This window comes from Canis aureus, chromosome 1 (genome assembly GCF_053574225.1).
Source record: "Canis aureus isolate CA01 chromosome 1, VMU_Caureus_v.1.0, whole genome shotgun sequence".
In the NCBI taxonomy this organism is placed as follows: domain Eukaryota; kingdom Metazoa; phylum Chordata; class Mammalia; order Carnivora; family Canidae; genus Canis; species Canis aureus.
Genome location: NC_135611.1, coordinates 96,255,086 through 96,269,445, shown reverse-complemented (window position 1 = coordinate 96,269,445; position 14,360 = coordinate 96,255,086).

The following is a 14,360-nucleotide window of genomic DNA, read 5'->3' as shown; positions in this document are numbered from 1 at the left end:
ATTAGTGGACTCAAGGCAGGGCAGTGGGATTCATTACCTAAATCCTGGTTATACTGAAATAATGTCACCTGTGTGTCTGTCTGTCTGTCTGTCTCTGCCAATGAAGCATCCCAGCCCTGTTGTTACAAGGACCAGATTGACATTTCGGCAAGGAGGCCAGGTCAGAGCAGGCACCCCAGTCAGGCCTCTGTGTCCCCATCACTACTGCCAGCTAGCCCGCACACCAGCATGGGGTCATATTTGCGTTTCTCAGCCTGAGGACACAGAAGGCCACAAAGGGTGGTTGAAGGAGAACCTTATGAATGTTTAGAGTCACAGATTGCAGGCCCCTCTTCATCTTTCCGTTCCCTCTCTGACCGTGTTAAACACACACATGCTCTTGCATGTGCACTTCTATCTACTGAACCTATCTAGGGACGCTGCCGATGGTTTTCAGTCCACCACTGACGTGCACCCAACTTACGTCTTTCCCCTTTCTTGTTTTTTCATCTTTGACACCAGCATTGGAAATTAACACACAAGACAAAAAAAAAAAAATTTACATTACCCTACACAACCCCCACCCCAATCTGCCAAGGAAAGTGTCGAGGGTGGGAGAGTCAGGTACATGTTTGTGTTATCAAGGGGTTTCCTCTCTTACTCTGGACATGGTCAGGGCTATTAGCAAATGTGGTTTTTCCTTCTGTAGCCAAATGGGCTTGCTAGTATCAGGCCCAGAGCACCCTGGGGAGTCAATGCAGATGATGAGATGCTTGCCCTTGACGTACCTCATTACTGCTGCTCACGTTCCATTGGCACATTGGCAGATCTGATGACCTGGCCACTAGGGTGTTAACTTCGGAAATGTGCTGGGGCGGGGGGGGGGGGGGGGGAGCATGGGGTTGGTGGGGTTGGTGGGGAGGGGTGGAATTCCCCAGGCCAACAGAAAGTAGGGAGAACCAGATGTCAGTAAACATCAGTAATGTCTAGTTCTGCTCTATTTGCTTAATTTGTGTGTGTGAAATATTTTAATGTAAACTCTTAATATTTTAATGTAAATATTTTAATGTAAACACATGACATAAACATTGTGTTGTGTATCTCTTTAAAATAAAGACATCCCCCACCAAATAAAATAATAAAATAAAATAAAATAAAATAAAATAAAATAAAATAAAATAAAATAAAGACATCCCTTCCCTGCATTTTTCTGCAATATGGGCAATGTGAGTCATACATGTTATGACAATTCACTTTGATATACTTCGGTATGCATTTCTTTTTTTAAAAGAAGAAACTTTTACTTTATAATCACATGATCATTATCATACCTACCCAAATTAATAATGCCCCAGTGTCTCCAATATCAAGTCATAGCTAAGTTTCCCAATTATTTCAGAACTTGCTCTTCTGTGTACACACCAGGCTCCAGGTAAGGACTATAACCTGCATTACTATGTCTAGTATAATCTGTCATGATAAAACGTCGTCCCTTCCTGGGCTCCCCCAAGCCCCTGTTATAGGACCCTGACTTTCTGAAGGGACAGTTATACTGTACACTGAGTACAATTGTAGTGTGAATGTCCCACCTCCTGATTTTATCTGTTTGTTTCAATGTGTGGCTACTTCCCTTGCTCCTTTATCCTGGTTTTATCTATAACCCAGGAGGCAGCTAGAAAGGCTTCATTCAAGCCAGGCTAACCCTTTTGCACAAGGACACTTCCTAAGCGCTGGCATAAAGTTCACATTGTTCCAGGAAGGAGGAGCCGTGATCTGATTCCCCACTCTCAGTACTGCTAACACACGGATCACGCCCAGTCCTCCCATTGTGGGCTGCATTCCACCCCCCACCCTGCCCCTGCCAGCAACAAGTGGTCTGTGGGGCAATATTTTGGCACCATGTGAGCCCCCCCACTAAGCCTCAAAGAAAAATATTTTAAGAAGCAATATCCATTTCCATGTGCAACTCTCCCAGGCAGTGACATTTCAGATAAATATAGAGAAGCTACGAAAATGAACTAAGTCAGCGTAGAAAATTGGCAGTTTGAATGTCCGAAGTTAGCAAGGGGAATGTCCAAATCCTAGTTAAAAATGACTCTCCTTCCACTTTTCTCCTGTGGTCCCTGCTCTGGGTTCTGTGACACCAGGGCCACCAGGGTTTTGCTCCTCCCCCTTTGGCTTCTCCTTCCGAGTATTGTTTACAGACCCTTCCGGCTCCTGAGTGTGGATGGGTGCTGTCCTAGGTGCTGTTCTCTCTGCCCATGACGTGCCCTCTTGGGATCATACCACCCACATCCATGGTTTCAACTGCAATCTACACGTATGAGTCATAAACATCACTGTATTAGGGTTCTGCAGAGAAACAGAAGCAGAACCTGTAGGATGTTTACGTACTTAGAGATACGTACGTGAGTCTATATGCATGACATACATGTATCTCTAGTATAGGAGAGAGATTTATTATTATGAGGATTGGCTTGTGCAATTATGGAGACTGGGAAGCCCCAACGTCTGCTGTATGCAGGCTGGAGACCTCAGAGTGTGTAGTTGTACATTCCAGTCTAAGTCCACAGGCCTGAGAGTCAGGGGAGCTGATGGTATAACTTCCAGCCCAAGGAGAGGAGACCATGTCCCAGGCCTTCAGTGGACTGGCGAAGGCCTACCCACATTGGGGAGGGCAATCTGCTTTTTTAGGCCAATTATTCAGATGTTAATCGATGCAGAAACACCCTTACAGACACGCTCAGAAATCATGTTTAGCCAAATGCCCAGGGAATCCTGTGATCCAGTCCACTTGACACTAGGAGTTAAGCAGGACACTCAGTGTACCTGGCCACTCAGCTAATGTGGGGGGGCCCTCCCCCCTCAGCATGCTGAAAAAAACATCGCATTGCAACACTTAGCTCACTCTACAACTCAGCTCTTGCCAAGAATAGCTCCTTTAAATTCTGATAACTACTCCCGTGTTTCTCTCAAGCTTCTTTCTGCTGTTAGGAAAAACACGAACAAATAAGATATACTTCCTGTTAAACTTAGCCTGAACAGTACTTCTAGGCCTCTTGGACGATCTTGTCCTCCTTCCTCCGTAACTGGTGTCCCAGAGGGGGACAAGTGTCCAGAAGTCACGGCAGAAGAAAGCATGAGGGTGGCTGTGGCTCCCCAGTCTCTCCCGGCGTCTGGAGCAGGCTCCCCGCGCACCTGCAGCTTCTACTTCATTCTATCTGGATGCCCCGCCACAGACTTCCTAAGCTCCTTCTTGGGGAAAAAGATGGTATTGAGCACGAAACAGAACGTAATCCTAGCAGGAGCAGCCATAGCCGCACAACTCTACATGGTTCTGGGCTACCCCACCTTCTCTGAAATATAGTGAAATTGAAGAGAAAAAGGCTGGGGTAAAAAAGAAACAAAAACACAAAACCTAAAGAAGAGTGATCCAGATGCATGCCAAAGGGCTGCAGTAACAGGCTTGATGTATTTTCCTATTTTCTCAGTATTTTTAGCACCTAAAATCTAATCAAGAGTTGGCCAGTTTTTGTTTTAAATAAAATGCATTTGAGGCAGACGTCCTCTATCTTATCTGTGTCCCATTCTCCTCCCCGCCAAAGAGAACATCTTTGCAATTTGCATATGAAGGTAAAAATTCTTATTCAGTTCGGCGCACCTCTTTTTAATACAGTATGACCTAGTGCAGAATGTTCTATGTGTATCCACTCAGATTTTAATAATTAAAAAAAAAAAAGGCAACCGGTCCTGCAGCAGAATCATTATTTTGACTTCTGGGCACCCCACAAGAAGACTTGTAAAGTACGTCTGGATCATTGTAACAGGGGCCAGGTGCCTCTCTGCAGCAGGGGTGACTGTGTATTTTAATCATCATCGGTGATAAAGAAGCGGAAATGTGGACAGTTACAAGGAAAAACTTGCCCAACGTCCTGCAGCTAGAGGGGGGCAGGCTGGTGCTCGAGTGCTGACCTGCTTCCAACCTGTGAACCTCCTTAGTGCCATTTTCCAAGAGGACGCTGTTCTGTGGCCCCCTGTGTTCTCTCTTCGTGGGAGAGTCTCCGCTTCTCTGTCCACATGTCTGGGATTTGCTCTCACTCTCTCCCTGGCCCTTTATCAAACCTACTTGCCCATGTCTTTGTTTCTTTGCATTTTGCAGCTTTCTATCCCATTTCTCGGGGTTTCCCTGAACCTAGCGTTCAGAGGTTAGAGGGTAGAATGACACCGTAGGTTTCACCACGTGACATATTTGTGGAACAGCGTGTTTTGGTCCCTATCGCTCCAAAATAAAATTTATTTTTAAAACTATGTTTTGTTTTTCATTATGCAGTGCTTAGAGGTTCTTCTTCCTAAAATTCTTTTTGAGAAATTTTAAATCTATAGAAAACTTGAAAGAAGAGTACAACAGACACCTATATATCTTCTACCAATTTGTTAACTGGTAAAAGGTACACTCATCAGTTGTTAACATTTGTTTTTCTAAGGAAGTTGCAGACATCGTGACATTTCACCCCCCACGTGTTTAAATACGTATTTCTTAAGAATGAGGAAATTGCCCTGTGTGATATTATCACACCAAACACCTGATAAGGATTCCACAAAATCACCTATACTTAGAATTTCCTGGTAGACCTTCTGTAGCCTTTTTTTCTATTTAAAATTCACACATTGCATTTGGTTAGGTTGGTTTTGATCTAGAACAGTCCCTACTTTCTTTTTTTTTTCATCCAAAAAGATTCACTTTTTTGAAGAGTCCCCCGGGCTAGTGGTCCCGTAGAATATTTGGACTCCAGGTTTCCCTGGTTATTTCCTTATAGTCAGGCTGAGGCTGCATTTTTGGACAGGAGCACTGACTCCCATCAGGACTGCGGTCTGGGGGGTGCGTTTTTGAAGCATCATCTCCATCTGCTCCACTCTGGGTGCTGCTGTTTGATCACTGGATTATGCAGGCTTTGTATTTGCTTGTGTCTCATCGCTGCTAGATTGGATCTCCTTTGATGGTTGTTACAAACACCAGGATGCCAAGACAACAAAACTGGGGATGTCCCACAGGGACAGAGACACAGCAGGTGTGGCTGGGCCTTGAGACTGAGGCTCTGGGCTGGGGGCTCTGACCCAGAGGCTAGGTTTGCTGCCAGAAACCCCAGTTCCATTCTCAGCTCTTGCCTGCTCTTCATTCCACATCCAGCTGATCACTGAGATCCTGCAGACTCTCACTTCATCCTCCTGGTGATGCTCCTACCCTGGACAGGATGCTGCAGTGGCCCTGGACACAGTCCTCTTCTCTTTTTGTACTATTGCCGCTGCCCCCTGACTGCTCTTCCTACCGACCTCTTCCCCTCACGACTGCCCAGTGAATCCTGTGCACCAGTACAGCCCACCACACCACTCTCCTGCTTAAAAATCTTCACACACACAAAAAAATCTTCACCAGCTCCCCCTTTTTTCTTTTTTAAGATTTTATTTATTTGAGAGAGAGAGAGAGAGAGCACAAGTGGGGCAGAGGGAGAGGGAGAAACAGACTCCCTGCCCGATGCAGGGCTTGATCCCAGGACCCTGGGAGACACTCAACCAACTGAGCCACCCAGGCACCCCCAGATCCCCATTTCTTATGGAGAAAGTTCAAATGCTTCGCCTGAGACACAGACTTCCCCTCCTCCATTGTTAAGCACAATTTCTTTAGCCAGAAACAGTGTTGGTTGTAGTATAAAACAGGCACAGAAAATATGGAATAATAATTGCACAGTTGGATTGGTCTTTACACAGTGAACCCTGCCAGGTCACGATACAGAGCACTGCTGTTACCCAGGAGCGTCCTCATCCCCTCTCCCCATCGCTACATCTCCTTTTTTCCCCAAAACCACCACTTTCCTGACTTCTAACACCATATAGGAGTTTTACCCTTTAAAAAAAAAATTATATAGGGACGCCTGGGCGGCTCAGCAGTTGAGCATCTGCCTTTGGCTCAGGACGTGATCCCTGGTCCAGGGATCGAGTCCCACATCAGGCTCCCTTAGAGGAGCCTGCTTCTCCCTCTGCCTATGTCTGTGCCTCTCTCTCTGTGTCTCTCATTAATAAATAAATAAAATCTTTAAAAATTATATAAATATCTATAAATAGATAGCATGTATTCTTTTAAGTATGGCTTTTTTTTTTTTTTGGCAATGTTGTGTTTGTAAGATTTATTGAGGTTGTTCATGCCTCTTCTGACTGCTCATGTTTTGTTGTACATTACTTCCCTATGTGAGAATACCAGGATTAATTGATCTCTTTCACCATTGATGGATACTTGGGTTATTTCCAGGTTTTAGCTATGAATAATGTTGCTCTCAACACTCATACAGGTTTTTGTGTGGATGTATGTCTGCAAAATTGCTGGGTTACAGGATTTGCATATATGCCCATCCTTAGTAGATACTGACAAATCATTTTGAATTTATTATACCTATTTACATTCCTGCCAACAAGGTATGAAAATTTTGCTTGCTCCTTCTCATTGTCAACACTTGGTATTTTAAGCCTTTTGATTTTAGGCATTCTAGTGAGTGAGTGGTAGATCTCATCGTGGTTTTCATTTGCATTTCTCTGATAACTAAGAAAGTTGGGCACTCTTTCATATGGTAATTAGCCAGTTGGATATCCTCTCTAGGGAAGCGTACCCCTTTTCTTATGGACTGGTAGCAGTTTTTAGCAGATTATGACTCTCTTGTTGGTGATAGGCATTGGTGGAGAATCTTCCAGTCTATGGACTGACAATTCATCCACCTAATGGTGTATTTTGATGAATAAAAGTCCCTGATTTCAACATGGTCTAGAGAAGAGCACTGTAGACACCTTCCCTTCTATCAGGAGAGACAGATCTTTCTCAGAAGCCAGAGCTGACGTCCTTTCCATTCCATTGACAAAGCAGGTTGCAACTCCACCCCTCACTGCAAGGGAGTCTAGGAGAGTGGACATTTCTTTTATTCCTGCCTCTCTATCAGAGGACAGAGCACGGAACATAGTGGTCAAGTGGCTAACCAGAGGTGTCTGTGCTAGAAAGAAATCCACCAGGACTTCCTGCTGTGATCAGCAAGTGGAAGGTGTGTTACATGACCCTCACCACACTGAGATGTGTTGATGATATGTAATGTTGAGCTACTAAATACACTTCCACTGAAATTACATCATGAAACTGAGATATTGGGATGGATTACTGATAAAAGTGAAATGGGTGTGAAAATACCTCCATATGGAGCCCCATATGTGTGTGTGTCTGTGTCTGTTTTCATATACAGGCATATTTAATATGGGAAAGTATACACTACTGGTTTGCTTAACACTGGTCATTTGACAAGGATCAGATCAGAGAAGTGGAAGCCTTAAAATTTTCTTCATATACTTTCATATTATGTTTCTTTAATATCTTTATAACTTGAAGAATACTATAGACATGACTTTATCTATTTGAGTCACATTGGAGTCAAATCCTACTTAGGAGGGTGAACTGCTCTGGTTCACCATTGCTAATTTAAAGGTGTCTGCATTTCTGAGGTGACCTATTGTTGGAAAGTGTTGGAAATCATAACAGCTGGGACACCTGGGTGGCTCAGGAGTTGAATGTCTGCCTTTGGCTCAGGGCGTGATCCCAGGGTCCTGGGATGGAGTCCCACATCAGGCTCCCTGCAAGGAGCCTGCTTCTCCCTCTGCCCATGTCTCTGCCTCTCTGTGTGTTTCTCATGAATAAATAAATAAAATATTTAAAAAAAGGAAACCATAACAACTGGCTGCACTTGTAGAGTGGATAACCCATGTAGGAGGCATCCTAGCTTTATAAAAAACTCCACCAAATACTATGCTAAATTAAATAGATCACTTATGGACTGAATTGTGTCCTCTCCAAATGCATATGTTGAAGCCCTCAACCCCCTCCCACCCAGACCTCAGAGTGAAGGCAGGGTCTTTGCAGAGGTAATAGAGTTAAAATGAGTTCATTAGGGTGGGCACTAATCCAATAGAACTGGTGCCCTCATATGAAAAGGAGATTAGGACACAGACACACACAGAGGGAGGACCATGTGGGCCTCAGGGAGAAGGTGGCCATCCACAAGCCAGGAAGAGTGGCCTCAAGAGAAACCAGCCTTGACCTAGAACCTCCAATATCCAGAACCCAGAGAAATAAATACCTGTCATCTAAGCCACACAGGCCACGGTGCTTTGTTGTGACAGCCTTAGCATGCTAACAGTTACCTACTACTCATATATTGTATACCTTCATTCTTTTCCTCCTCTACTTTTATGGAGGTATAACTGGCAAAACTGTAACATAAAGTGCATGATATGGGGGATCCTTGGGTGGCTCAGTGGTTTAGCACCTGCCTTTGGCCCAGGGCGCGGTCCTGTGGTCCCGGGATCCAGTCCCGTATCGGGCTTCCGGCGTGGAGCCTGCTTCTCCCTCTGCCTGTGTCTCTGCCTCTCTCTCTCTATGTCTATCATAAATAAATAAATAAATCTTTAAAAAAAATAAAGTTCATGATATGATGATGTGATGTACATATATATTGTGAGAGGATTCCCCCAACGAGTTACTTATTACATCCTTCACATTGCATACTTTTTTTTTTTTTTTGGTAAGAATATTTAAGTTCTCCTCTCTCAACAAATTTTTTTTAAGTATATCTATTTCTTTTTTTTAATTTTTTAAAAAATTTATTTATGATAGTCACACAGAGAGAGAGAGAGAGAGGCAGAGACACAGGCAGAGGGAGAAGCAGGCTCCATGCACCGGGAGCCCGACGTGGGATTCGATCCGGGGTCTCCAGGATCGCGCCCTGGGCCAAAGGCAGGCGCGAAACCGCTGAGCCACCCAGGGATCCCTCAACACATTTTTTAAAGATTTTATTTATTTATTCATGAGAGACACCGAGAGAGACACAGAGACACAGGCAGAGGGAGAAGCAGACTCCCTGTGGGGAGGCCGATGTGGGACTCAATCTCTGGCCCCTGGAATCATGCCCTGAGCCAAAGGCAGATCCTCAAACACTGAGCCACCCAGGCGTCCCCTCTCTCAGCAGATTTCAATTTCACAATACAGTGTCATCGACTGTAGTCGCTGTGTTTTATATCAGATCCTCAGACCTCATTCATCTTTCAGCTGGAAGTGTATGCATCTCTTTACCAGACTTTCCCCATTTCCGCAGCCCCTGGCTGCTGCCATTCTGCTGTCCATTCCTGTGCATTCAGCTTGGTTATGTGTTCACACTAATGGCACTCATCTTTACACCAAAGAATTTGCTTAATGCTTCAGCTTTAACTTTTAAAAATTCTTCCATAATTCTTTCCTCTTCACAGGCAGGAAGGTGAAGTGAGGTAAATCAGGTATTCCTGCCTAAGGGATATGGAAACCGAGGCACCAAGGGATTCAGGGACATGCCCAAAGTCACATGGCAAATGAGAGGCAAACCAGGAGCAGATTTGCTCTCCTGGATCAGGAGATTTTCTGTTGGCCAACTTCATCCTATCAAATGGAGCATTTCATGACAGCTGCCTTGGATGGTGCTTCTTTACAAATATATACAGTGCATCCAGCTACTACTTCCTGAGGGTGTGTGTGTGTGTGTGCGTGTGTGTGTAAGCCTTTAAGGAGTTGAGGAGACAGCAATGGAGACGTGACATCTGCTTTTTTTTTGTGTGTGTGACATCTACTTCAAAGGAGCATGCAGTCCAGGTGTGGTGGTAAACATGCAATATTTCATGCAATGTGAACATGCAATATTTCTTTTTTTTTTTTTAAAGATTTTTTTAAATTTTTTATGATAGTCACAGAGAGAGAGAGAGAGAGAGGCAGAGACACAGGCAGAGGGAGAAGCAGGCTCCATGCACCGGGAGCCCGATGTGGGATTCGATCCCAGGTCTCCAGGATCGCGCCCTGGGCCAAAGGCAGGCGCCAAACTGCTGCGCCACCCAGGGATCCCACATGCAATATTTCATGCAATGTGAAAAGTAATGTGGCAACACCACTCGGAGGGACTTCACAGGTGTGGTGGAAATTGAGCTGGGGTTGGCAGTGAAGGAGCTTGTCAGAGACTGGGATTTGCAGCAGAAGGAGCTTCAGGTATGAAGTCCAGTCAGAGACCAGAGCATAGTGGTGGGAGAACAGACTGGCGGATGATGGCAGGCCGGGTGGGAGACAGTTCCAGAGAGCCTTCCATACACACGAGGGAACTGGGCCTTTGTTCCATATTCTAGACCTTCCCAGGCCTTTGTGTGTCTCTTCTCAGGTAAGTAAAAATTAATAGAAAGCTGATATCAAATTGCTGAATTTTTATTTTACCAAGTGAAAAACCAAACTACCATCATCTGTAATTCAACATCATTTTGTACAAGGAGCACCAGTGAGAATGTGGGAGGGGCCTAACTTTCCAGGAAAAAAAAAAACCCAAACAGTTGAATACATTTGTTTAGCTTTATGAAAACCTCACTATACTCACTGTTCTCCACTAATTTCACCAAGGCAGAATTTGGGGAACCACTCCTATAGATCACACTTCTCAAACTTCAATAAGGAAATATGAATCCTGTTGGAATGCCATTCTGATTCCCGGTGGGGCCCAAGATTCTATGTTTCTAGAAGCTTGTGTCAGGTTCTCACTGCTGGAGCTCAGACTACACCTTCATGAGCAAAACTGAGTCTCCACCAGAAGAAACCAGGAGACTGGCTTTGATCATATTTGTAGTTTAAATAGTTAACCAGGTACATGAAAAAATGTTCCACGTCCCTTGACATCAGGGAGATATAAATCAAAACCACAATGAGATACCACCTCACACCTGTCAGAGTGGCTAAAATTACCAACACAGGAAACAACAAATATCAGTGAGGATGTGGAGAAGGGGAACCCTCTTGCACTGTGGGTGGGAATGCAAACTGGTGCAGCCTCTCTGGAGAACAGTAAGGAGGTTCCTCAAGAAGTTAAAAATAGAGCTACCCTATGACCCAGCAATTGCACTACTGAGTATTTACCCCAAGGATACAGATGTAGTGAAACGCCGGGACACCTGCACCCCAATGTTCACAGCAGCAGTGTCCACAATAGCCAAACTGTGAAAGAAGCCATGATGTCCTCCGACAGATGAATGGATAAAGAAGATGGAAGATGTGGCCTGTATATACAATGGAATATTTCTCAGTCATCAAAAAGGATGAATACCTACCATTTACATCGACATGGATGGAACTGGAGGTATTAAGCTGAGTGAAAAAAGTCAATTGGAGAAAGATAATCATCATATGGTCTCACTCATGTGGAATACAAGAAATAGTGAAAGGGACCATAAGAGAAGGAGGGAAACTGAGGAAAAATCAGAGAGGAAGACAAACCATGAGAGATTCCTGACTCTGGGAAACAAAGGGTTGCTGGAGGGGAGGTGGGTGTGGGGATGGGGTCACTGGGTGATGATGGGCGCTGAAGAGGGCATTTGATGGGATGAGCACTGGGTGTTATACTATATGTTGGCAAATTCAATCTAAATTAATAAATAAAAAGTTAACCAGGAAGCCATGTGTAAAATTGGTTGTAAGTGAAATGCTCTTATAGTTGATCACACGACAAAAGCTCTGCAGATATGTATCTTGTGGGTTATGCAAGATTACTTCAGGCTAGCACTCTGATCCTCCGAGTCATTGCAGGAACCCCTCAAATGGCAAGAACACCTCAAAGATCCACAATAAACGCATTTCTTGAATTGACCGTGTGTATCTCTTCCTGACTTAATCTTTAGCTGTAGTAATAGAGACAGAATATTGGTGGAATTCTTGTAAGTACTATGTGTCAAGAACAGACTATCTACTGCCAAAAATAAAATGACTTAAAAATAGTGTAAATCAAACCAGCAGTAGTTGATTTGGTGCCATCGCTTCTCAGGGACTTGAACAATGATTGAATCCTGTACATTGAGAACAGACTGTTCCAGGCCAGGCCTTTGGAAGTTAACTTCAAAGCAGATGTTCTGGAAGCTTCTGTTACCATTACAGACAAGCTGTTCTCATTTTATAGAAAAACAAATACATAATAATAAATTATCATACTTACCTTAATGGCTTCACAAGGATTCATCAGGAAACATTCATAAAAGAGGGGATGAGAAGCTTTAAAATGTTCTTTTTAAAATAATATTTTTGGTACATCAGAAGCCCAGGACATAGTGGGCAATAACAGATGGCGAATCTTACAAATATCTTACAAATACAGGACAGGTTACCGGAACCCAAGGGAGAAAAATAACAAAATAGAATGACTTTGGGGTCAGTAATAATTTTAAAGAACCTCTAAGTTCAGTTTCGAGGGTATTCCTTAAAAGATTAATCCAGAGGGGCACCCGGGTGACTCAGTAGTTGAGTATCTGCCTTTGGCCCAGGGTGTGATCCCGAGGTCCTGGGATTGAATCCCACATTGGGCTCCCTGTGTGGAGTCTGCTTCTCCCTCTGCCTGAGTCTCTGCCTCTCTCTCTCTGTGTCTCTCATGAATAAAAAAAAAATCTTAAAAAAAAAAATCAATCCAGACATACTCCCTACAAAAACTTTAATAGGTGATTGTTTCCCCGAGGCCTATTTGAACACTAGCCCTTAAAGGACTTGCTACTTTTTAAGAGGCTCTTATATTCATTGGCCTTTTATTCCATAAGGGGGTGGTCTGACACCCGGCTCACACAGTATTCTTGATGGATCGAAGCCCAACTTCGATAGTTTCCTGTTGTCATTAGACTTCGCTCGCTGGCATGCAGGGCAGCCTTTCCCTGGCCACGGGAAGACACCCGGGCAGACCCATGACTGTCCTGCCCGCTTTGGTAACAGGCGGGTCTTCAGACACCTTATGAAGCCCAGCCTCACTGCCGAGACAGCAGAGGTGTCAAACACAGTTCGAAACTGCAAAATACCAGCAATGCTATATTACCTACTAAAACCCAGGCTGGTGAAAAGAAATAGGGGAAGAATAAATAGGAATGTGTATATATGTATATATATATATATATACATATCTCTAAACTTCAGAAATGTCTGAGAGCTTTGAGCAGAGGTCCTCAAATACACCTTTGAAAAAAATGTTTAAAAGAGATCCCTAGTTTATCAAGTGTACAAAGAGCTGTTAGCCCTCTGCCTCTGAGCCCCCTGCCACAGAGCTGTGGTTGTTAAGTGGAGTCACAACGCCCAGGATGTTTACAAGCTGTGAGGACAGTACTAGAAATTCTTTTGACATTTATTTGTCCAAAAATGTGATACATTAACCTTTACTAGTATCTCATGTATTTATTTATTTATTTATTGTAAATAAAAATACAGGGTGCCCAGATTAAGCATGATTCTGGGAGTGTTTGTCCTCACAGACCCTTTCTGGACACAGTTAGCATTTGAATCAGTGGACTAAGGGAAGCAGACACCCTCCCCAATGTGGTGGGCCTCATCGAATCTGGTGAGGGCACAAATAGAACAAAAAGGTGGAAGAAAGGGGGAAAGCCCTCCCTTTCTGACTGCCTGAGCTGGGACACTTCATCTCGCCATCTCCTGCCCTCAACTGGGATGCATGCCATTGGCTCCCCTAGTTCTCAGGCCTTGGGATGTGGGCTGAGTCATACAGCAGGCTTGACTCTCCTGGGCCTGCAGCTTCCAGACAACAGATTGCAGGACTTGTCAGCTCCCACAGTTGCATAAGGCACTTACTCATCACTGACCTCAGTCTCTCTCTATATCTACAGATATCCTCATGTCCCATTGCTTCTGTTTCTCTGGAGAACCCTGACTAATATGGCACAGTAACTTTGCAAGTCCACAGAGGACACCGGAGGAGCTCCCAAAAGGATAGCTATTGTTGATGGCATCGTGCAGAAGTCCAGAGCACCACACAGCCTCGTGCACGAGTGCTCACTGGAGAGTCTGACCATGTCCCGCTGCACTCCCAAGGCAAAACAACTCCCCTCAGTCCAGGCAGAAAACTCTTTAGTGCAGCTTCGGGATCTGCTGTCCCCGCAGGTAACTGCTGCTTGTGTGTCTATGCACAGCATCCTTCCCACGGTCACACACCAGCCATGCACCCCTCCCAGAATTACCCCACCCTTCCCCATGTTTGGACAGGGGGGTCACGAGATGACATTTCCTACAGCTGTTCCCCAAGCGATTCCGGGCAACTTCTGCAGCCTGGGATTTGAAGTCTTTGGGCCACCAGTTCCATGTTTACTTTTGAATTTTGTCTCCTCAATCCTCTAAATGAATTCACTTCGCCAGGGATGCAGCACCCCTTTGTGCTTCTCCCACGGTGGGAAGACCGCTGCTCTCCACTCTTGCTGTTGGCCCGAGCTCTGTCCCTGCCCCAGCCAGCTTCTCCTCTTGCTGAGACACCCCCCAGGTC